This window comes from Oncorhynchus clarkii, chromosome 9 (assembly GCF_045791955.1).
Source record: "Oncorhynchus clarkii lewisi isolate Uvic-CL-2024 chromosome 9, UVic_Ocla_1.0, whole genome shotgun sequence".
Classification (NCBI taxonomy): Eukaryota; Metazoa; Chordata; class Actinopteri; order Salmoniformes; family Salmonidae; genus Oncorhynchus; species Oncorhynchus clarkii.
Genome location: NC_092155.1, coordinates 27,294,655 through 27,317,474, shown reverse-complemented (window position 1 = coordinate 27,317,474; position 22,820 = coordinate 27,294,655). Strand labels below are relative to the sequence as shown.

The 22,820-nt window shown below is 44.8% G+C and overlaps 1 protein-coding gene and 1 non-coding gene across 2 annotated transcripts in view; both read left to right on the top strand.

Annotated features, from left to right (window-relative positions):
• The window catches only part of LOC139416164 (neurexin-2-like), a 968,379-nt gene that overhangs the window by 579,563 nt on the left and 365,996 nt on the right, over positions 1-22,820 (top strand). The window lies entirely within an intron of this gene.
• On the top strand, positions 4,383-4,456 carry trnaa-ugc (transfer RNA alanine (anticodon UGC)). The gene has a single exon. It is a non-coding gene; the product is annotated as a tRNA-Ala (tRNA).

Here is a 22,820-nt window from a genome sequence, read left to right as displayed (position 1 = left end):
TCTTTATGGCCGATGAGCACCGATACGTTTTAATCTATAATTTCTCTTCATATGACATGGATTAAAAAGGATTTGATAGTAGATTTTCAACTTAATTCATGATGATTACTGCTAGCTAAGACTTTGAAAGTAAGATGTTGGTGACATGATCAGTCCAATCAAGCTACTGTGCTTATAACGTGATTTAACGTCATTTTATCTATGGCCAATGACCTTGAGCCTTCTTGGAAGGGCATTTGTAATATATCTCTATGGCATGACCCAAAGGGCTGACATTTTGGATGTTTACTTAAACTTGGCGATGACGTACTGTCCCCATGAGTGACAGAACACTGAGCCAATCACGGCGCAATGCTCCTATTTTCTGCCGGCTCGCCCCTCCACAACAGAAAGCACTGATCGAGGCTGAAACACCTGCATTTTGGAACTGCCTTACTCAAGAAAACAAAAAGAGACCATTTTTGTATGCAGCATTATTAACTGAATATCTTTTTTTTTTACATTGTTTAAATACTGATATGTGACAAGTATTAATGCTAAAATAACATGCAAAACAGGCAAGCCCCCCCCCCCCCCCCAAAAAAAAATATATACAGTTGAAGTCGGATAACCATATCCATCATGCCCTTCTAGTTACATAAACCTTAGCCAAATACATTTAAACTCAGTTTTTCACAATTCCTGACATTTAATCCTAGTAAAAAATCCTTGTCTTAGGTCAGTTAGGATCACCACTTTATTTTAAGAATGTGAAATGTCAGAATAATAGTAGAGAGAATGATTTATTTTAGCTTTTACTTATTTTGTCAGATTCCCAGTGGTTTAGAAGTTTGCATACACTCAATTAGTAATTGAGTACTTGGTAGCATTGCCCTTTAAATTGTTTAACTTGGGTCAAACGTTTCGGGCAGCCTTCCACAAGCTTCCCACAATAAGTTGGATGAATTTTGTCCCATTCCTCCAGACAGAGCCTGTGTAACTGAGTCAGGTTTGTAGGCCTCCGTGCTCACACACGCTCTTTCAGTTCTGCCCCCACATTTTATATAGGTTTGAGGTTTGTGATGGCCACTCCAATACCTTGAATGTGTTGTCCTTAAGCCATTTTGCTGGTATGCTTGGGGTGATCTATTACTTGGGGTGATGCTTGGGGTGATGTCTATTTGGAAGACCCATTTGTGACCAAGCTTTAACTTCCTGACTGATGTCTTGAGATGTTGCTTCAATATATCTACATACATTTGTGGAGTGGTTGAAAAATAAGTTTTAATGACTCCAACCTAAGTGTATGTAAACTTCCTACTATATATAGTTTTTTTTTTGCTAAGATGTGGCATTAACAGCAAGCTACACAGGTGAAACGCAGGCTACCTGCAAGTCTTTTTTATGGGGCGCAAGTGATGAAAGCTACATTCCAAAAGTTTGTTTTATTAAATGAAGAATGTCAAATGGCATTCTATGTACTTGCATGCAGCAATGTCGCATGGATAATTTTCATGGTTAAAATAGGCGTATCACTGTTTTTCTCCCAAAAAATGGTACACTCTCACAAGTAATCGAATGGAAATGTCCATTCAGATATTCGATTAATCAATTAACTGTGCCTGTGGCACTCCAGGAGCAAGGTTGCCTTCCCCTGGTCTATAAGCTATTAGAGCTCTCCTCTGATTCAAAAGAAGACAGGAGTAGCCCTCTACACCAGTTGTCCTCAGAGGCACTTAGCCAAGGCCATGAATCAAAACCTCCCACTTCAGGTCCTGCTGCCGCCTTGCGCCAGATGATATTAAATATTGAAATGGTTTTCGTCTCACAAGATTGGCGTCGCTCTTTATTTATTCCGCTTAAAGAAGAAAGGCTGACCCCCATAACCGCCAGTACCCCCTCCTCCACTTCCCCTCCATCCCCACCCTTCCCGGCGCCTGCCTGTCTTCGTCTCTCATGCCTTATTCAATCGCTCACTCCTCTCTTTCTTCACCTTACTTTGTTGTCTGTTTTCTACTGGTATCCTACATCTCTGCATTGCTGATGTGACAATCTCCCTTGTACTGTTGATGTCGGCCAAAGGTTGACACAGATGCACAAAGAACTGTTTCGACACTACAAAATCAATTAACTGTTCATGTATTTGCTTAGCCGCAACTTTATCACAGATTATTGTGGGGGGGGGGGGGGGGGGTATGGTGAAGGTGGGAAGCAGGCCCTATGCTCACAGGTACTTTGTTCCTGGCAGGCAGGCTGGAAGGCAGGCAGCTAGCCAGGCGGAGTGGTCTCACAGGCATGTACGGGCCATCACGTCCCCGTAATGAATGCCTAACGGGTGCTATAACCCCCCTTCTCCCCTCCTCTCCCCCTAGCCCCTCTACTGTAAACCCTGTGTGCCTGTGATTCTTCTCAACAGAAGAACTCAAAACAAAGCCTGAGACAAGTCTCTTAATAGCACAAAATAAAACATGTGGAACACTTTCTGTGACCAAGAAGTCGAACAAGGTTGGTAGAATTGATTTAAAAAGAACTGAGAGACAAAGAGCAAGTGAGAGGCAGAGATGTCTAATATGACGAGGAAGAGGACAGGTGAAAGTATTCTCCGTGTGTAGGAGGAGATGATTGCGTCACTGCCTAGTCGCTTGGGGTATGCCATGTGGAAAAGAAGTGTCAGGAAAGGGGCACACACACAGAGAGACACACACACACACCCCGACAAACTTCAACTCCACCTCATAACTCACAAGTGCTTGTGTATATTAGTTTGTTTTATTCTGCCTCTGCTGTCTGACAAAATCACTAAGGTATACTTTTTGTTTTTTTTTACTTTTATGACTGCCAGTAGAATGTATTAATGGATGCCAAGGGAAGCCAGGCTTCCCCCAAAAAATTACCAAGAACACAATTAAATAATTTATCTTTTGATTTATCTTTTGTCTCATAACTTTCCTTCAATTCGCAAGAGGCAGAATGTATCTCACCGGATAAATCTTCTGAGTGAGTGAAACAGCTCCTCTCTATCTCAGTATGTGTAGGCCATCTATTTGATGCTGTCTGGTCAAAAAGAGTATGACTTTGTTACCCCCCCCCCCCCCCCCCCCCCCGTAACATTGAATGCAAGGGAAGTCAGCAAGCATTTGGCTCCTCTTTAAAACAAAACAAAAAGATCTGCGTTGAGCTCATCTGAATGAGCTCAACTGTGACTGGTCCTGGTGCACCAAAGAAGCCAGTTTGGACTTGGCTTCACACCAATCACAAACCAAACATCATTTACAGATACAACTTGAATTGTTTCATCTCGTTGTGTCGTTTTCCTCTGGTGACGAACTAGTTGGAAACATTAACTTGCTTGACCATGCTGTAGTAGGTTATGCAACTGTCTGTTTGTGGACTTCCCTGGACAGATGCTGCTCTCCAGTTTTGTGATGAATTTAGGCCTATATATCACGGTGAATAGGGATATTAACTAACATAGAGGAAAGAACACAATTATCACAACACATAGGTTGTAATATGGATTTTTTTTCCTGGCTTAGCTTCCACAGTGATTTTACTACTGATGACTGCTGAATACCTGCTATCAAGACCGAACAAGTTGATGCGCAATGGATTATGGTCATTGTAGTTACAGTAATTACCACGTTTTCTGTGCTAAACTATGTAGAATATTGGCCTGTTGGAAACTACAACTCACTACTACTTCCCACAGTTCAGGCTGGATTGTATTTATCTCTAGAGAAACTGTGCAATCTGTTCACAGAAAAAAAACGAAGGAAATTGATTTCAAAGAATTGAACTGATGCCATTCAATTAGGTGTTTAAAAACCGGTTAATCGCTCAGCACTACCTCTGTGTCTTCAGCTAATGGCGCCACACTTCCCAGTCTCATCTTCGACATCAGTCGTCTGTATCACTGTCTGTCCACTCCAGCTCCCTCCCTGGGTGACATGGTGAGATCCAGTTACAGCAGCAGTCAGGGTACAGCGGTCAAGGAAAAACGTCATCACAGTGACAGTGGAGAGAGTCCATCAGGAAGTGTCCCAGAGAGAGAGAAGGGGAGTGTGCCCTCGCCTACCTCCCCTGGGCCTTATCAGAAAGAGAGTCGGGCGGGGTGAGAGACAGAGAAGAAAGAAAAAAATAGGGAGAAAGACAGCAATATGATGCATCTCTCTCATTCTTCCTCTCTGACTTTCCTCTTCAGTAATATCTTACTATTGCCATTCGCTATCCACCTCTGGGCCTCCTCAAAGAGAGAGAAAGAGAAATGGAGAGAGCCGGAGAGAAGGATATATTTTGTGTGGGCGTTGGTCTTACAGGTGTAGGATAATAATTTGACCTATATTGTCACAGAAAAAATGATCCTCCTGCAATGGGATTTGAACGTTTAGTCCCTAATGTTACATGGTCCCGTGGCTCAGTTGGTAGAGCATGGCACTTGCAATGCCAAGGTTGTGGGTTTGATTCCCACATGGGACCAGTATGAAAATGTATGTTACTTGGTCAGTGGTTAGGCTATTAGCTGGCCAAAAGTAGGCTACTTGAAAAGTGAAATAATGTAATGTGATTTTTCAGTTAAATATTATTTGTGTAAGTCACAAAGCTCATCTGCATTTCCTGCAGTGCAGGAAAAGTCTCAGCAACAAACAAGGGATCAAATTAAGATCTTACATCTGTATAACTCATCCCCTCACTGGAGAAGATGTGGTGGGGGGGACCAGGGGCTAGAAGGTGAGATGAGTTTGAGATGCAGCATGTCACTCAGGGCTCCTGCCCAAGCCTCAAATTCATGAAGTGGATGCTCATCTATGTGAGGGTGAGAGAGCGAAGTGACTCATTGTTTTAATGAGTCACACGCTCCCGAGCTACATTCCTCGATGACCCTAATATACTGTACTGGCTGCATTCCCTCTCTTCCTTCTTACCATATTCACTCTCTATTCTCTCTCTCTCTCTCTCTCTCTCTCTCTCTCTCTCTCTCTTCTATCTTTCTTTCTGTACTCTCCAACCCATAGCTCTCCTCTTGTTCCCAATGCCTTTCTTCTTTGCGAGACCATCTTTTGTTCAATCTCTCCTTTTTTCCTCCTCTCTGTCCCGTTCTCTCTCGCAATCTTTCACTGGGGAATCGTTTTTTTTTTCTTCATTTTCATTGACTGACCAAAAAGGTGTCACTTTGCAGGTATCCAGTCGTCCTTCAAGGACTTTGGACGCTAACAAGCTTAGGCAGCCAGGAGCGGTGAAATACACGAGGCTTATGGCATTGTAGCAAAACATCTCTCTGGAACACTGGTCCATAGTCGGCCAATAGTAATTGTAATTATTAAAACCACTCAAATGGTAAAGAGAGGCTATGCTCTGTCTGAATCCAGATACTGACCACAGGTCAACCGGATCTTAATGACGTCCACCCTGACGACCTGCATCACTGACCTGAGGACAGTTGGCAAGAATATGATCATGCCTAAGGAAATTCCCAACAGCTCAGTGCCTGTAGGGCTTTCTTATCACTAGCCAACACCCCTCTAACCCTTCAACCTTACCCCCCCCCCCCCCCCCCCCCCCCCCCCCCCCTCCTCCTCCTCCTCCCACCCGCTTTTGACTAGGTGCTCCCCGTAATTGTTCTTTAAGGGGGCGCGTTCTTTTTGTGTGCATTACAATCAGCTCCAGACGCAATTAGCTGGCTCGGGGGCTGCCCGTGTTCACCCGGAGAATGGGTCATAAATAATAAGTAATGGGCCCAAATGAGGCTGTTGGTTATCGGTCGGACTGGACGTGGGTGGCCAGTGGCATAGTGAGTATGCTCTGGAGTAATTGCACTCGGCTGTGAATAATCCATACTGAAGAACAGGAGCAACAGAGTGAAGATAAGGGTGGGGATAGCGAGGGATGAGGGTGGTGGTAGAAGAGGATAGAGGGACGGGGAATCATGAGGAGAAAGGAGTGGACAATTCAAATGTGCCTTCTCCTTATTGATTGCTCATCTCTCAGGTAAGCGATGTCGCAGAGGGCCTAATCGTCGACAGGTGGAGGTTACGGGACGGGACGGGAAGGATTTGTAATGAGGTACTCTGGATGAAGCTTCAGAATGGCTTCATAGCTAACATGTAGTAGACCTCTTAGTTCTAGCATAGCCTTGACATACTCCCCTAATACCACTCTACACACACATTCATACTTTTACACACACACACACACACACACACACACACACACACACACACGGATGTCCCAGCCTCTCCTCTGTAAGTAGATGCACATATAAATGTAGCTGTGGACTCCCATCTCTGATCAAATGCTTTATCTCCTGACACTGTCGTGACTCATTAAATCAGTAACACGCTAGCGAAGGCAAGCTCTGCAGTAGCACTACAGCACACTCCCTTCCACTTTAAATCCAGCACAGTTTTACTTTGGCACTGCGCTGCACCCATTTTTCACATTTACCTCTTGGCAAGCATCTCCCAAAAACCCAAGCTTCCCGAGAAGGAGAAGAGAGATAAAAGCCTCCGTTTAGGTCTGTGATGGTTCCTAATGTTGTAGCCCCCCTATTGTAGAAGTGAGTGTGTCTGTTGACTCGATCGCACTGTGTAGGGCTGGGCGATATACTCTAGTTAAACATACCGGTATTAATGCATGGACCGGTTTGGGTTTTTACTTTACCTTCTATGACCGTACTTCTGTGTTTGGTTTGTTAGATGTGATACCCTACTCCGCACAGTGTAACAAAATGGTAGATCATACACTGCATTTTAGAGGAACAATGGGAAAATAATTCTGCTTTGAAAGTTGATAAACTTGTAGACTCACTTTTGAGAAAATGGCCTTTGAATGTTTTGGTATTTAGTGAAGAGCTACATCCATTGTCTACATCCATTCAGCATCGTTTACCGTTCACACACTCTAAAGCTTTAGCCCCACCCATCTCGTTTCGCTCTTGAAGAGTTCAGAGCGCACACTTGACGCTCTGGCCGATGATTTGTTTACCTCTGGATAACATGAAAGCAGTTTGGGAAACACAAGTGTTTTTCTTTATTTGTACTATTTTCTAAATTTAGAATAATAGTGAAGACATCAAAACTAATAACACAAATAACACATATGAAATCATGTAGTAACCCAACAAATGTTAAAACAAAATATATTTTATATTTGAGATTCTTCAAAGTAGCCACCCTTTGCCTTGATGACAGCTTTGCACACTCATGGCATTCTCTCAACCAGCTACACCTGGAATGCTTGAAGGAGTTCCCACATATGCTGAGCACTTGTTGGCTGCTTTTCCTTCACTCTGCGGTCCAACTCATCCAAAACCATCTCAATTTGGTTGAGGTCGGGTGATTGTGGAGGCCAGATCAGATGATGCAGCACACCATCACCATCTCCTTCTTGGTCAAATATCCCTGACACAACCTGGAGGTGTGTTGGGTCATTGTCCTGTTGAAAAACAAATGACAGTCCCACTAAACACAAACCAGATGGGATGGTGTATCGCTGCAGAATGCTGTGGTAGCCATGCTGGTTAAGTGTGCCTTGAATTCTAAATAAATCACACACAGTGTCACCAGCAATGCACCCCACGCTTCCGGGTGGGAACCACACATGCAGAGATCATCCGTTCACCTACTCTTAATTTTTATTTTATTTAACCGTTATTTATCTAGGCAAGTCCGTTAAGAACAAATTCTTATTTACAATGACGGCCTACCCTGGCCAAACCCGGACGACGCTGGGTCAACGCCGCCCTATGGGACTCCCAATCAGAGGCAGTTGTGATACAGCCTGGAATATAACCAGGGTCTGTAGTGACCCCTCTAGCACTGAGATGCAGTGCTTTAGACCGCTGCACCACTCAGGAGCCAATGACTTTGCGTCTCACAAAGACACAGTGGTTGGAACCAAAAATCTCAGATTTGGACTCATCAGACCAAAGGACAGATTGCCACCTGTCTAATGTCCATTGCTCATGTTTCTTGGCCCAAGCAAGTCTCTTATTATTGGTGTCCTGTAGTAGTGGTTTCTTTCCAGCAAATCAACGATAAAGGCTTGATTCAAGCAGTCTCCTCTGAACATTTGATGCTGAGATGTCTCTGTTACTTGACCTCTGTGAAGCATTTATTTGGGCTGCAATGTCTGAGGCTGGTAACTCTAATGAACTTATCCTCTGCAGCAGAGGGTAAAGCTGGGTCTTCCTTTCCTGTGGCGGCCCTCATGAGAGCCGGTTTCATCATAGCGCTTGATGGTTTTTGCGACTGCACTTGAAGAAACTTTCAACGGTCTTGAAATGTTTCTTGCCATAATATGGACGTGATCTTTTACCAAATAGGGCTATCTTCTGTATACCATCCCTATCTTGTCACAACACAACTGATTGGCTCAAACGCATTAATAAGGGAAGCAATGCCACCAATGAACTTTTAACAAGGCACACCTCCATTCCAACCTCATGAAGCTGGTTGCAAAGCTGTCAAGGCAAAGGGTTTCAACTTTAAAATATTAAATATATTTGATTTGTTTAACACTTTTTCAGTTACTATATGATTCCATATATCTGTTATTTCATAGTTGTGATGTCTTCACTATTATTCTACAATGTAGAAAACATTCCAAATAAAGATGAACCCTCTGAATGAGGTTGGTGTGTCCAAGCTTTTGACTGGTACTGTATATAGCCAAGTAATAGTTTCATTGTTGAGAGGTGCCCATCAGTAAACACGTCGCTGTTAGTCAAGACCTGTTGTTTTACGAAGTGTATGACAGATACAATTTGATTTGACAGACACACACAGACAGCTGCTCCGTGCGCCAAGCACAGTGGCCAGAGGGAGTGTCCAGTCTAGCGATTTAAATGTTTACCGTCAGCTCATCCAGGCTTTTTTATTAACACCTCCAGCTCACCTACAGCCCCTAACCCACTCAATTGTCTGCTGATGCTGCCTCTCTTCCCAGCAAACTCCCTGTGTCACTCATCTGCTTTCAGATGCGCTGGTCATGCAGAGCCGTAGCAATACACTGGCAGCCGTCTATTTCTGTTCATACTCTGCCAGGGTTGAAGCTTTTCGCGAAAAACATGGATCTCTCAGACTTTAACGTGTAAAGTCAAGTTTGTCAGATCACACTTCAAAGGGGGGGGGGGGGTGACAACTTTGTCTTAATCCGCAGCTAAACGTGATGGTTAAGAGATTTTTTGCCTTCAGTGTATGTTAGGCGTGTGTATTACAAGCACACACACACACACACACATAAGCAGCAAAACTCCCCTCCGTAGGTTGATCTGGTCTTTGTTGAATCTACATGCTTAGTAATACTCCTACCTCTGTCTGTCTCCTCTGCTGACTCTCACATGTGCTGATTGAGAGAGAGAAAGACTGCGCAAGTCTTAATGTCAAGGAGAGGGAGAGAGAGGGAGTAAGAGGACGGGAGACAGGGGGAGGGAAAGGGTTAAAGAGAGAGTTGTAGACAGAGGCAGAGTACATGTGGCCTTTCAATATGTCTTTATTTTATTTCTCAGACCATACCCAAGTGAGACACAAACCTAACCAAGTCATTCTTTTCTAGGTTGGAACAAGTAGAATCACTTTAAAGTGTTATCCACTTCGATGTGCTTAGTGCATCTTTTTCACAAAAGAATCTAGTTGAATCCCAGCAGGACAACCAATACAGTAAACTGACTCTAAACCACATCCTCAGCCCGTCTCTACCTCGGCTCTATCTGACTTGGAGGTCAGCCTGCCTAGGGCATATAGAGGAACACAGGGGCACTCAGGCCCTGTGTCGGGGTCGTAACCTTACAGTTGTGGTGTAATAGCATCAGGCTTTCCCGCTGACACACAGCAGATTATGTCCTGTCCCCTGGCTCTGCTCTGTTCTAATGTGCTCCCGGGTGGCCTTCTCTTTTTATGGCTCGGCCAGCCTCCTACTGCCGGATGCCTGGCTGGAATGCTAACGAGATCAACTGAGAGGGTCACCTCCATACAGCCTCTCAGAGGCTGATGCACACGCCAACACTCAGACAGATGCACACTCACACGTGTACCCGCACACTTTTTTCCAATAGACCCTCTAAACCCCCGGGGGACCTCAGCGTCCGCCCTTGATGAGATCACATGACAAAGGTTAATGGCATCCATCCTCCTCTCACAGGAAGGATGACCTGCTGTGGAACAGGGCCTGGAGAGGAGGACAGGAGATGGGGAGGGAGAGGTGAGAGGAATACAGTGTCATAGTGTTGACACTGGCTGTGAGCTGTCACCGTATGAAGTGTGGACAGGAAATGGAACCGAGACCCGGTGCATGCTAAGTGTTGAAGGTGGGGAGAAATAAGGAAGAAGGTGGCGAGGAAAGGAAAGAAGATATCGGCAACTGTGGATTCAATTGAATCAAACCAAACTGACATTGCAGTATTTATGTACCTCTTTCCCCCCCATGATCGAATAGAATCATAGAAAGTCTCATACTAAACTATTATACATACTAATAATAACACAAATAATTTAATTCATTGGATTTGCATAGCTCTGCTCCATTCCTGCTGTTCAACGCACTTCACATCGTAAAATATAAAAACTCACCTCGTCCCACACAGAGTAGAATCCTCATTAGAGGCTGCCATCTTGCATAAACATGACTCTGATAAGGTTCCAGCACCAGTGGCTCCTTTAGGGTTTTCAAGAGGTTAAAGGGATACTTTTCTACTTCCCCATAGTCAGGTGAACTTGTGGATTTTCAGTATGAAGTAAGTTAGAGGTAGTTTTGTAAGCCAATGCTAACAAGCATTAGCGCAATGCCTGGAAGTCTATAGATGTCACCTAACATGCTAATATGAACAACCTTATCCCTTCAACTTGACACAACGACCCTTAACGCCCCTTTCAGGCTAACAATCCATCTCATCATTTAATATTCATATATATAATGGTCTGTGGGGGGATAAAAAAGAGTCGATAGCAATTTGAAAATTACACCTCTGGAAATGCTGGGAGGGTGGCTCCGTCTATACAGAACACTCAGCTCTGCATAATTACATCCATATGTGCTTTTAAGATTATAGGTTGTCTTGTTACATGGTTTGCGAAGACGATGTCTAGTGACCAGGGTTGTATAACGACATTACAAGCTAAACCTTCTCGTGCCTCACGTCTCTTCACTTAAACAAAAATATGCACATTCACAAGCTGCTCCATGATATTAAGATGTTGTAACACAGAGCCACTGTATAGCTCTTCCTCTTCCCTCCTCCTCTCTCTCCCTCTTCCACCCCCCCCCCCCCCCCCCCCCTCTCTCTCCTTTCACACTCCCACAGGCTCATGTTTATTTCAGGGTGGTTTGTGAGATTGGGGGCAACAGCGACAGACATCATTAGGAAGTGGCAGACATTTCACCTTTACCTAGAGAGCTCTAAATAAAGACCTTGGATTATTCAGAGAGACGGAGAGAGATGATGGAGAGAGAGATGGGGGGGGGGGGGGGTCAGAGAATGGAGGGCATGCAGAGATTGTATATTATATGTGAAAATGAATCGATGGTCAGACTGGTCCTAGAACAAATCCCTGAGAGAAAATCCCGCACAGGAAAACAACTCGAATACAAAAGCGAAAAACTAATCACAATCCACTGTAATGTTGTCGCATTACATTTCCTCCGACTGTACTCTAAATGAAATGCATATCTGGCATCTCTGCCACAGGTCATTGCCCTTTCACAATACACAACAAACAAATATAAACAGCTGACTTCACCGTCAAAGGAGGGAAAAAATGACAATAAACACTAAGCGGGAAACGCTCTCTCTCGTCCCATGCTTCCTCTCAGATGATTGATGGCCACCATTGTTCAATGACTTTTATTCACGGCAGTGGTAATTGCTTTTTGATATTATTACAAATGAGAAATTACTCTGTCCCATTACCGGAGCCCATGATAAACAATGGGGGCCTCCGTCGAGTCGCCCGATAAGGGAGGGGGAGGTTCTGCCGTTCCAACTCGACTTATCAGGCCTGAGTTATAGAGGAGGGAGACAAAAGGCGAGACCGATAGAAAGGACGATAGGCTGAGATGTTTCCTTTTTCACTTGTTAATTATGCTCCGTCTGCAGGTAAATGACATTGGGCCTTGAACTCGCATCTGAACGTAAGCTTGCTGAACATGGACAGTGAAGTAGCAGTGAAATACTATATTTGTACGTTTTCAGTATGCTCTGCTATGAGTTCAGATACTTGAATAAGTCAGATAATGAGATCTTTACTCTCTTCTTCGGTCTAGGAGACCCATATGATGGGCAGGCTTTTGCTCCGGTGCTAATACAGGGCGTTGCAACATGCTGTCGTGCTTTGGCTTTGCTCCGTTTTTTTGAACGGGAGAAAGAATGAGTTCTTCCCTCCCATGCAACACCTATGTCTGTGTCTACTCTAATTAAATCGCCTTGAGAGCTGGTATTTATAACCTGGCTCTCCTCTCATGTCAGTGTGTGTAAGTAATGTCCTGGAACGTCAGTCACATCTCATTTCCACGGCCCCTTTGGCACTAACAAGATGACCCCGTCTGCCTCCACTCTCTGCTAGGGCCAATGGGGGGAGGGGGATGCTAATCACCCGTCACTTATCTGTCCCGTCAGTGGCTGACAATGCGCCGTGGCGACGGGTGACAGATGAGGAAGTTCCAGCGTTGGTGATGAGGAAGTGCTCAGTTGGGGCCTAATCGGATAAGACCGCGCCTCCAGGGACCCTGGGGACCCTACATTAACACCCAGTGGCATTAAAGAGATGGTGACATATTAATATTAAGAGAGGGGTGAACATGACCCCATGTGTTACAGAGTTCATGACCCCGTAATGGGGACAAGATGCATAACGAGAGGCTAGCTGTCAATATGGTTAGTCACTTAGATTTGGTCTTGGCATGAGGTCAGAAATTATGCCCTAGGAGGCCCTTAGAGATGCAAAAATATTAACTTTCTAAATCAAAGCCAGCCAACTGTGATGGGCCAGTTGGGAACATCCCACGATCCAGTGCTGGTTCATATACTGGAACTTGAGACACAGCGCTCTCAGACTGTGTTCCCCAACTCCAGGCCTCGAGTCCGACCAACAGCACACATTTTTATTGTAGCCCTGGACAAGCCCACCTGATTCAACTTGTCAACTAATCATCAAGCCCTCGTTAAGTTGAATCAAGTGAGTTTGTCTGGGGCTACAACAAAAACGTGTTATTGCTGAGTGCACTCCAGGACTAGGGTTGGGAAACCTTGCTCGAGGACATGATGCTTTATCATAACTCTAAACAAACAACTATTTCCCGAGATCCTCCTCTCAAGAGTTAGTCTGCTAGAGCAGCGCGAGGGTCACCGCAATATGGCAGATACGTTTCCAGCCCACTCTCTCATTGGCCAGCGTTCTCCTCCTGACCTTGTGTCCTCTTTACACGTCTATCCCATCCCTCCCTTCCTCCCACTCGGAGGGCCAAACAGACTTTCATCAGCTCCCAGCTCTCCTCGGGTCCCTGCTTCCTCCACACCACCACCACCACTAGCAGCCACCTACTGCCTACCAGTGTTATTAATAGATGAATCAGCCGCCTTGTCCTCCCCTCCGGTTGGCTGCCATGGTAGCAGGGGATGTCTAGTGCCTCGGAGCAGGGGATGGAGGTGGAACGATAGATTGGTCAAGGGAGAGCGAGAGAGGGTGGGCGGATCGATGGGTGTGGCTGCAGTTTCTCAGGCCAGGGAGAGTTTGTGTGAACTGGTGAAACTATGGGGTGGCCATTTTGAAGACAACTTCCTATGAGAGTGAAATGTGTCACTGAATGACAGCTCACCTGGTGAGGTGATGCATACTGATGAACAGAGTGGGTGTCTGTCTGGCTTTTGATATGTCGCACTAACTAGCTTTCACTTGTTTATGTGGGAGCAATTTCCTGTGTTGAAGGGTTTTTACTTGGCGGTGGGGGAAACAAGAACTGACTGTTTTGCTCAGATGTTACAGACTGTTTGATGTTTCGAGGTGTTGAGAAGGTGAAACGTTTTCAAGCGCAGTATTGATTGAGCTTTAATTCAAAGGCCTGCCTCGGCTCATAAAGACTTTAAATGTATGGTTCCTCACTTGTCAGCCCTGTGCAACTCTGAATTCAAATACCGATATTAAATAACCAATATTTTGTCTGTGTTACTCTCAGATAGCTCCTCAGAAGTTGTGTTGCTTGTAAATGTATCTTGTCGCGCTTCACAACCCCCATAACATGTTCTTGTCTTGCCCTTTTGTTATCCTGTGAACGAACTACTGGAAAATAGCTGTTAGCTGTTAAAAAACAAATTCCCTCACGGGAATAGGCCAAGTTCCCAGTAGAGTGAGTCCATCCTCCACCCATAGTTACTGAGTAAAGCTTGCGTGCACCGATTCCCTACCCAATAGACTCTCACATGTGAGCTTCCCAAATGAGATCCCACAGTTGCCCATGGACAGAAAGAAAGCTTCCCTAATTGATAGGCGCTAGTCACATGACACGGGAAGAGTTTGCAATTAGTGGACTGTGCCTGGGGGCTCAGTTTTACTGTCCACAGGGGCCCCGGGTTGCGTGTTGGAAGTCAGTTAGTTGCACTAGTTCTAGAGGGCCAGTGAGGGTTCCGGTGTCTGTGTCAGTGCATGTGTATGTCCTTGTGTGTGTGGGCACACTAGAGGAGGCCATTTTGCACTCCTCGAGCATCAATAGCTCGATCCTCCTCCCACTACCCACAGAAAATACCAATTGGACCTGCGGCTACTCACGACAGGAAGAGAAGAAAAAAAAACATACAGCCGAAGTTGTTTATTTTTGCCCGTATATCTCAAGGTTATTTGTAATCTCATACTGGGAGAGAAAGCCATGTAGTCTTTACAGATTCCTCTGAACCTGCAACAATCAACCGTTAAGGGCAAAGAAGGCACTTACCGTTTGTCTCAAGCCTTGGGTGGTGGTGCTGAAGTACCGTGTAGCAACGTGCCCTTAATGAGCAAGGCCCCCTTTGGTATCCCCTTATCTTCATAGTGTAGAGGTAAAAAATGGAATAGAAATCAAAGACATAGACATGTGTTGTGCATCAACCTCTGAAGTTCAGAGCGTGTTGGTGTCACTAGTGATGTGTGACTGTGGGGTATGCTTTCCATCGATTCACAATTCACACCTTCCTCATTTTTCGCCTTCCCCTCGTCTTCCCTAATCACCCCATCATGGGGACTGTGTCTATGGGCTTCTTTTGCTCTTGCTTTCTCTCGCTCTCTCGCTCTCTCACTCTCTCTCTCTCGCTCTCTCGCTCTCTCTCTCATGCTCTCTCTCTTGTGCTCTCGCTCGCTCGCTCTCTCTCTCTCTCTCTCTCTCTCTCTCGCTCTCTGTTGCTCTCTCTCTCGCTCTCTCTCTGTCGCTCGCTCTCTCTCTCTCTCTCTCGCTCTCGCTCTCGCTCTCGCTTACTCTCACTCTCTCGGCCTTCCAATTCTTCCACTTCTTCCCCTCCTGCGATGCAGACGAGAGGTCCTTATTGGCCGGTTGTGAGGAAAGGCACATTTTTTCCAGGCCTGCCTGTCTGGCTGGATAGGTAATCAGCTCCCACCTAGTGAGCCAGAGCGGCAGCCATCTTTACCTCCTCCTACCCCTTCTAATCACTGTCTGGGGCAGACCGAGTCAATCGCTCCTACACCACACACTCGTCCCCTCGTTAGGGCCTTGTCAAACCTAGTGGGTGATCATTTGGATCATCCCTCCATGCATATTCCAATCAATCAGACCATTCATATAATTATCATTTTGGCCTCACAGAGCGGTATTGTTAATTCCCATGACTCATAGATCTCAGATATAATGGGAGTATAATACATGGCAGTTATAGGATGAAAATAGACTCATACAATTGTCAAGACTAATAGAAATCAATTTAACTGATGTTTGTTAGCAGGGGCCATAGTAGAGGTTCAAGGGTGATGTTTGCAGCAAGCATGTTGCTTGGTAACAATTTCAATAAAATTATATGAATGAACATCCCAAAATGTTTATTTTTGTAAGGATTGCTGTGGCATTTTGGCAGTAATATTTCAACCGCAAAGTACTGCTATTCCTTCCACATGCACTAAGATTATTTGTTGATGACAGTTTAGACCCGAAACAGAACCTTCGTTCGCCGTACACCACCTTCTCAGACGGTTGGCCAACTTTAGCCATTGTTCGCGGCTAACACAAAACAAATGTAATGTTTTTTTTTTTTTTCTTTCTTTCTTCTTTCCCCCCCAAACTTTACCATGTTGAACGCACCTTACGTCACACTAGGTCACCAGAGGCTCATTTAAGAAGCTGTCCTTTGTGCTGACGTACAGACTGTAACCTCACTGTCCTCTCAGGTTCTCTAGAGTGTAGTGCCACTGTCAGTCAAAGGGGCTGAAGTAGAAACGACAGGAAGGCTGTTAGAGAAAGTGATGGGTGGAGGAGAAAGAGGAGAAATGAAAGAAAAGAGAGGGAAGCATATTCCAGAGAGAGAAGAAAAGAGAAAGAAGCTGACCTCTGCCCACGGCAGTACCAGGGAAATACAGCAGATGGATTAGTCGCTGATGTCTCACCCCTCTTCACCGTGGCGCAGGCACACACTGTCCATTTGTCAGCATTTGACCCTCTCTTCCTACTACACGGGTTCCAGGCCATTCTGAGTCCCTAAGGCTTGCAACTTAAAGGAGTGTCACTGCTGACTTGGCTCCGTGGTAGATGGCACTTAAAGATTTCAATCCCATACTTGATGAACAGACTATATGTGTTCAACTCTAAATCATTGCGGTTTGGAGCATCACATTAAGTCCAGTGTCCTCCTCTTAGCCCTACCCAGGGATTTAATAGAATTGATTATGCAGTATGTCCATATTAGCTACGTCAATACGCAGTAAATAGTGTATGTATGTCAATGCTTCACTCTAGCATTTCACTAGCAGCTTAAGTCGTGCCCCGGGTACGTGTTGGGAGGTGTCGGCTGCTGTTGTTGTTGTTGGCTGTTGTTAGCGGTGGGTTGTCAGATTATGGGAGGAGAAGGAGTGTGTGCTGCTGTTGTTACAGTGAGCCCTCTTGGGTGTTCTACACCGCGTCACCCTCTGCTGTCGACTGTGTTCTACTGGTCCCACAGGAGCGGCCCCTGCTGACAAACTGGGAAATAGCAGCACGGGAACAGCGAGGAGTGTGTGTGTGTGTGTGTGTGTGTGTGTGTGTGTGTGTGTGTGTGTGTGTGTGTGTGTGTGTGTGTGTGTGTGTGTGTGTGTGTGTGTGTGTGTGTGTGTGTGTGTGTGTGTGTGTGTGTGTGTGTGTGTGTGTGTGTGTGTGTGTGTGTGTGTGTGTGTTGTAGCTTCCTTGACAATGTTTGGCCCTTTAGGTTTATCATTATACCAACTGCCAGAGGGCTGTGGGCGTTGTACTGACAGTGCTGCGGTTGTTGTTATTAAAATGGCAGTTTTATATCAACAAAATGACAAGCACAAGACGAGAGTGCTTACATCCCCTCAGGATGAATAGCGGTCCAACTATGCCATTGACGCAAACCTACATACTTATACACATTCACCATTCAAACAAAAACCCATTTTCCATTTCAAAAGGCACGCGACCAGCTAAATGCATTGTTCCTTTTGAAACTAAAGTGCTGCATTGTGCAACGCATTCAGATAAACTGTGTCAGATTCAGCAAACCCCAGCACCGAGTCTTATTATTGTGTCAGGAACCAAGCCTTGGCGCTAGGAAGGAAGGGCTGCTTTTCTTTTGAAGGAGCCACAAGGGTTTCTATTCAAAGCCTTGGAGCTCTGCATACCCTAGCAGGATTTGGTTGTGCTATTAATGGGCTGAGATGAAGATGTGAATTCCGCACCACCGCCTTCATTTCCAAGCCTACCACGCGGGGGGCAACAGATTGCGTTGCTGAGAAATTGCATTAGCTCAGACAGTTTTGTTCTGTTTTGTACACACGTATAGCGATTTGTTTTTGAGGAATTAAATGCCGCGTGCTTATTTGAATGGTGTGTGTGTGTCATCCGTGCACGCGAACGAGCGGGGCATGATTGTCTGCACGTGTTGGCCATTGTGTTATCCTGAAAGGGCTCAATTCCCCATGTCATGCGCTGCGTTAAGCCACATGGAGAATGTGTGGTCAAGCATGGCCCAGATTTGTGTTTGTGATCCTAAGGCGTTGAGGCTGTTTGTTGCATATGTTACTGAAACTGGCCGGCCACAGGGGTGCGATGCAAGCAGACTTCCTCTGCCGTCTGTCTCGTCCTCAACAGCTAGAGCCAGACTAAGCCTAAGGAGCTACAGATGGGAATTAGACTAGCAAATCAGAGAATTCGGCCCGCAAGGAATTATAGTAGAGGTTTCGATATAATATTGCTCACATGCTTTAATATATTATTCAAATAAAATGGAAGAGATTATCATTATGACTCATTAAGATGGAAAGATATAGTTATTCTGAGAACACCACTGGCTTGTGGGTATGCATTAGTACTAATTCAATGGGGACTGCAATCAAGTAATTAAACATAGTGACACTGTGGATTAAAAACCAAGTGAAATTGCTACATAATTATTCAAAAAAATGATATTGGCAGAGTTAACCAACAACATGTCCTTACAAAAATAGTGTATTTTTGTCCAATCATAATTGTGAACGCAGTAGTCTACCAATGCTGAAGAGGGGTTGCAAATGTGTTTGGTCAGTAGAGGTAACCGTGTGCTTGCGTGTGATTGTGAATAGCGCAAGGCTTTTGTTTTAAAACTGACCTCACTAGTTCAAAGCCATGTCTGATGTCTAGCCAGAGGGCCTTTTAGTTTGATCTGGGAAGCAGACTCCAACATCAGAAAGTGAAGGCATCGATACATTTTTCTAGACTGTGAATGTGTCGCTGTATCTCTCAACACTTACCACTCTGACAGCATTTGATTGCTCCCTATGCTCAATCTGAACGCCCGTCTCATTCTGTTGAGACCTTTGCATGCTAATGTGGTCCATAATTGCTGTCATTTCCGGGAATCCAAAGAGAGCGAAAGTGTCAGAGTGAGTAAGAGGCGAGAAAGTGTGCGTTTCTTTTGTTGTGTGCATCTGAATGCTTCTGTTGATGCGGGTGACTGTGTCGGAGAGTTTGTTAATCAAGCACTGCCTCTAGCATTGTCTCTCTCAGCGAATCACTCTGGAATCTGGAGGGAGAACAATTACCATCTATACTCCTCAGTAGGAAACAGACACACACACACACACACACAAACACACACACTCCACGTACAGTACTCCTCAACCAAGCAGGAATCCAGAATGTTTTTACCCCGACAGTCCCATCTGCTGGGCAAACAGACCAATCAGGAAACTCTTCTCATCTCGAATCAACAAAAATGCCTTTTGTGAATGTGACCGATTTACTTTTACGATTGTTGTTGTTTTCCCCCTAGCAGAATTATTATTCTTCTGTACTGAGCCGTGTTCTTAAAAGATAGGCGGTGTTGTTTGGCAGAGGCAGGCGCGTGGCTTGGCGCCGTCATTAACTCAGGCATTGTGTGCGTTCTGTTCCGTTAATCAATGGTTGGAGACCTGACCAGCCGCCGGTGTTCGATTGAGTGCCGGCGTCTGTAATGACAGGAGTGGCGTAGTCTGTAATGACAGGCATGTGGGTAACGGTGATGACTGGCGAGCTGACTGGCCAAAGGACAGGAGACTAGGGTATCGTTGACAACTGTAACGATTTTACCATTGTATGCTAGACTGCTCTCCCACTTATTTTCCTTCCCTCTCCTTCTTTTGCTCTCCCTCCCTCTCACTACTTACCTCTTTCTCCTCTCCTCTTGTTTATCATTATCTATTTATCTCTCTCTCTCTCTCTCTCTCTCGATCTCCCCTTGCCTCTGTCTCTCTCTCTCTCTCTCTCTCTCTCTCTCGATCTCCCCTTGCCTCTGTCTCTCTCTCTCTCTCTCGCTCTCCCTCTCGCTCTCCCCTTGCCTCTCTCCTCTAGTTCGATCAATGGCTTCCTCTTTGTTGCTCTGCGTATTGACAGGCTCGGGGCTTTCGGGTGTAATGGGAGACTGGTCAGGGGAGCTCATCCCTCTATAGGCCCGGCAGGACTGTAAATAGATTGTTCAATTGATGCTGGAACTATAGTACCTCTTACACTCAGTGTCATGTTTCACCTTTACAGTAGGATGGTCGGTAAAGCTGCTTTTCACAATTGCATGGGTTGTGCACTTCATGCTTATTTAATGATGTTATGGTTCATGGGGGAATGTTCTGCTTATTTAAGAAAATCCTGTTGTTTTCCTGCTACCTTTTGCACTGTTTGGTTCTTAGTTGCTGCTATACACTTAGTATACAAAACATAAGGAACACCTTCCTAATATTGAGTTGCTCTCAGAACAGCCTCAATTTGTTGGGCCATGGAATCGACAAGGTGTTTGAAGACGTTCCACAGGGATGCTGGCCCATCTTGACTCCAATGCTTCCCACAGTTGTGTCAAGTTGTCTGGATGTTCTTTGGGTGGTGGACCATTCTTGATACACACAGGAAAGTGTTGAGTGTGAAAAACCCAGCAGCATTGCAGTTCTTGACACAAACCGGTGTGCCTGGCACCTACTACCATACCCTGTTCAAAGGCACTTACATTTTCTGTCTTTCACATTCCCCCTCTGAATGGCACACATACACAGTCCACAACCCTTCATCTATACTGATTATAGTAGATGTAACAAGAGACATCAATAAGTGATCATTGCTTTCACCTGGTCAGTCTGTCATGGAAAGATCATGTGCTTATTGTTTTGTATACTGAATACTGTTTTGTATGTGAGAGCAGAAGGGTTGAGCAGCAGCTCAATCACTCTCCCATAGCCCTTCATGTTTACAGCTCAGCAGTCCCCCTAGAAGGCAGACCTTCACAAGTTCACCTCAGAGCAGTTTCAAACTGTTAAGTTTAATGGGAAAAACTCTGTCTTCTTTTTATCTGTTATTTTACCAGGTAAGTTGACTTGAGAACACGTTCTCATTTGCAGCAACAACCTGGGGAATAGTTACAGGGTAGAGGAGGGGGATGAATGAGCCAATTGTAAACTGGGGATTATTAGGTGACTGTGATGGTTTGAGGGCCAGATTGGGAATTTAGCCAGGACACTGGGGTTAACACCCCTACTCTTACGATAAGTGCCATGGGATCTTTAATGACCTCAGAGAGTCAGGACACCCGTTTAACGTCCCATCCGAAAGACAGCACCCTACACAGGGCCCTGTGGCATTGGGATATTATTTTAGACCAGAGGAAAGAGTGCCTCCTACTGGCCCTCCAACACCACTTCCAGCAGCATCTGGTCTCCCATCCAGGAACTGACCAACCCTGCTTAGCTTCAGAAGCAAGTCAGCAGTGGTATGCAGTGTGGTATGCTGCTGTCTAAGGGGGACTGCTGAGCTGTAAACATGAAGGGCTATGGGAAAGAGTCTGTTCAGACAGGCACAGCGGTGGGGGAAGGTTTGCCCCTTTGAAGGTCTTAGACTAAGTGAAGAAGTGTATTCCCCGGTCTACCTATTCATCCAAACATCATTTTTAACGCCTGGGGCAATGATGCATAAATACAGTGCATTCAGAAAGTATTCATACCCCTTGAGTTTCTGTTGTGTTACAGCCTGAATTCAAAATGGATTAAATAAAATAAACATCTAACCCATCTACACACAGTAACCTATAATGACAAAGTGAAAACATGTTTTTAGAAATGTTAGCAAATTTATTGAAAAGGAAATACAGAAGTCTTTAATTTACATAAGTATTCACACCCCTGAGTCAATGCTTTGTAAAAACACATTTGGCATCGATTACAGCTGTGTCTTTCTGGGTAAAACTTTAAGAGCTTTCCACAACTGGATTGTGCAACATTTTCCCATTATTATTGTCCCATTTCTTGAAGCTCTGTCAAATTGGCTGTTGATCATTGCTAGGCAACCATTTTCAGGTCTTGCAATATATTTTCAAATAGATTTAAGTCAAAACTGTAACTCAGCCACTCTGGAACAACCACTGTCGCCTTGGTAAGACACTCCAGTGTAGATTTGGCCTTGTGTTTTAGGTTATTGTTCTGCTGAAAGGTGAATTCATCTCACAGTGTCTGGTGGAAAGCAGACTGAACCAGGTTTTCCTCTAGGATTATTTATGATTATTTTTTTTCCTGAAAAACTCCCCAGTCTGATTTCAAGCATACCCATAACATGATGCAGCCACCACTATATGCCATCAAAATATGGAGTGTGGTACTCAGTAATGTGCTGTATTGGATTTGCCCCAAACATAACACTTTGTATTCAGGAGAAAAGTGAATTGCTTTGTCACATTTTTTGCAGTATTACTTTAGTGCCTTGTTGCAAACAGGGTGCATGTTTTGGGATATTTTTATTCTGTACAGGCTTCCTTCTTTTCACTCTGTCACATGGGTTAGTATTGTGGAGTAACTACAATGTTGATCCATCCTCAGTTTTCCCCCATCACAGCCATTAAACTATGTAACTGTTTTAAAGTCACCATTGGCCTCGTGCTGAATTCCTCTCCGGTAACTGGGTTGGGAAGGACGCCTGTAGTGACTGGGTGTATTGATACACCATCCAAAGTGTAATTAGACTGAACAAAAATATAAACACAACATGTAAAGTGTTGGTCCCATGTTTCATGAGATGAAATCAAATTTTCCATATGCACAAAAAGCTTATTTCTCTCAAATTTTTGGCACACATTTGTTTTCATCCCTGTTAGTGAACATCCTTTGCCAAGCTAATCCATCCACCTGACAGGTGTAGCATAACAAGAAGCTGATTAAACAACATGATTATTACCCAGGTGC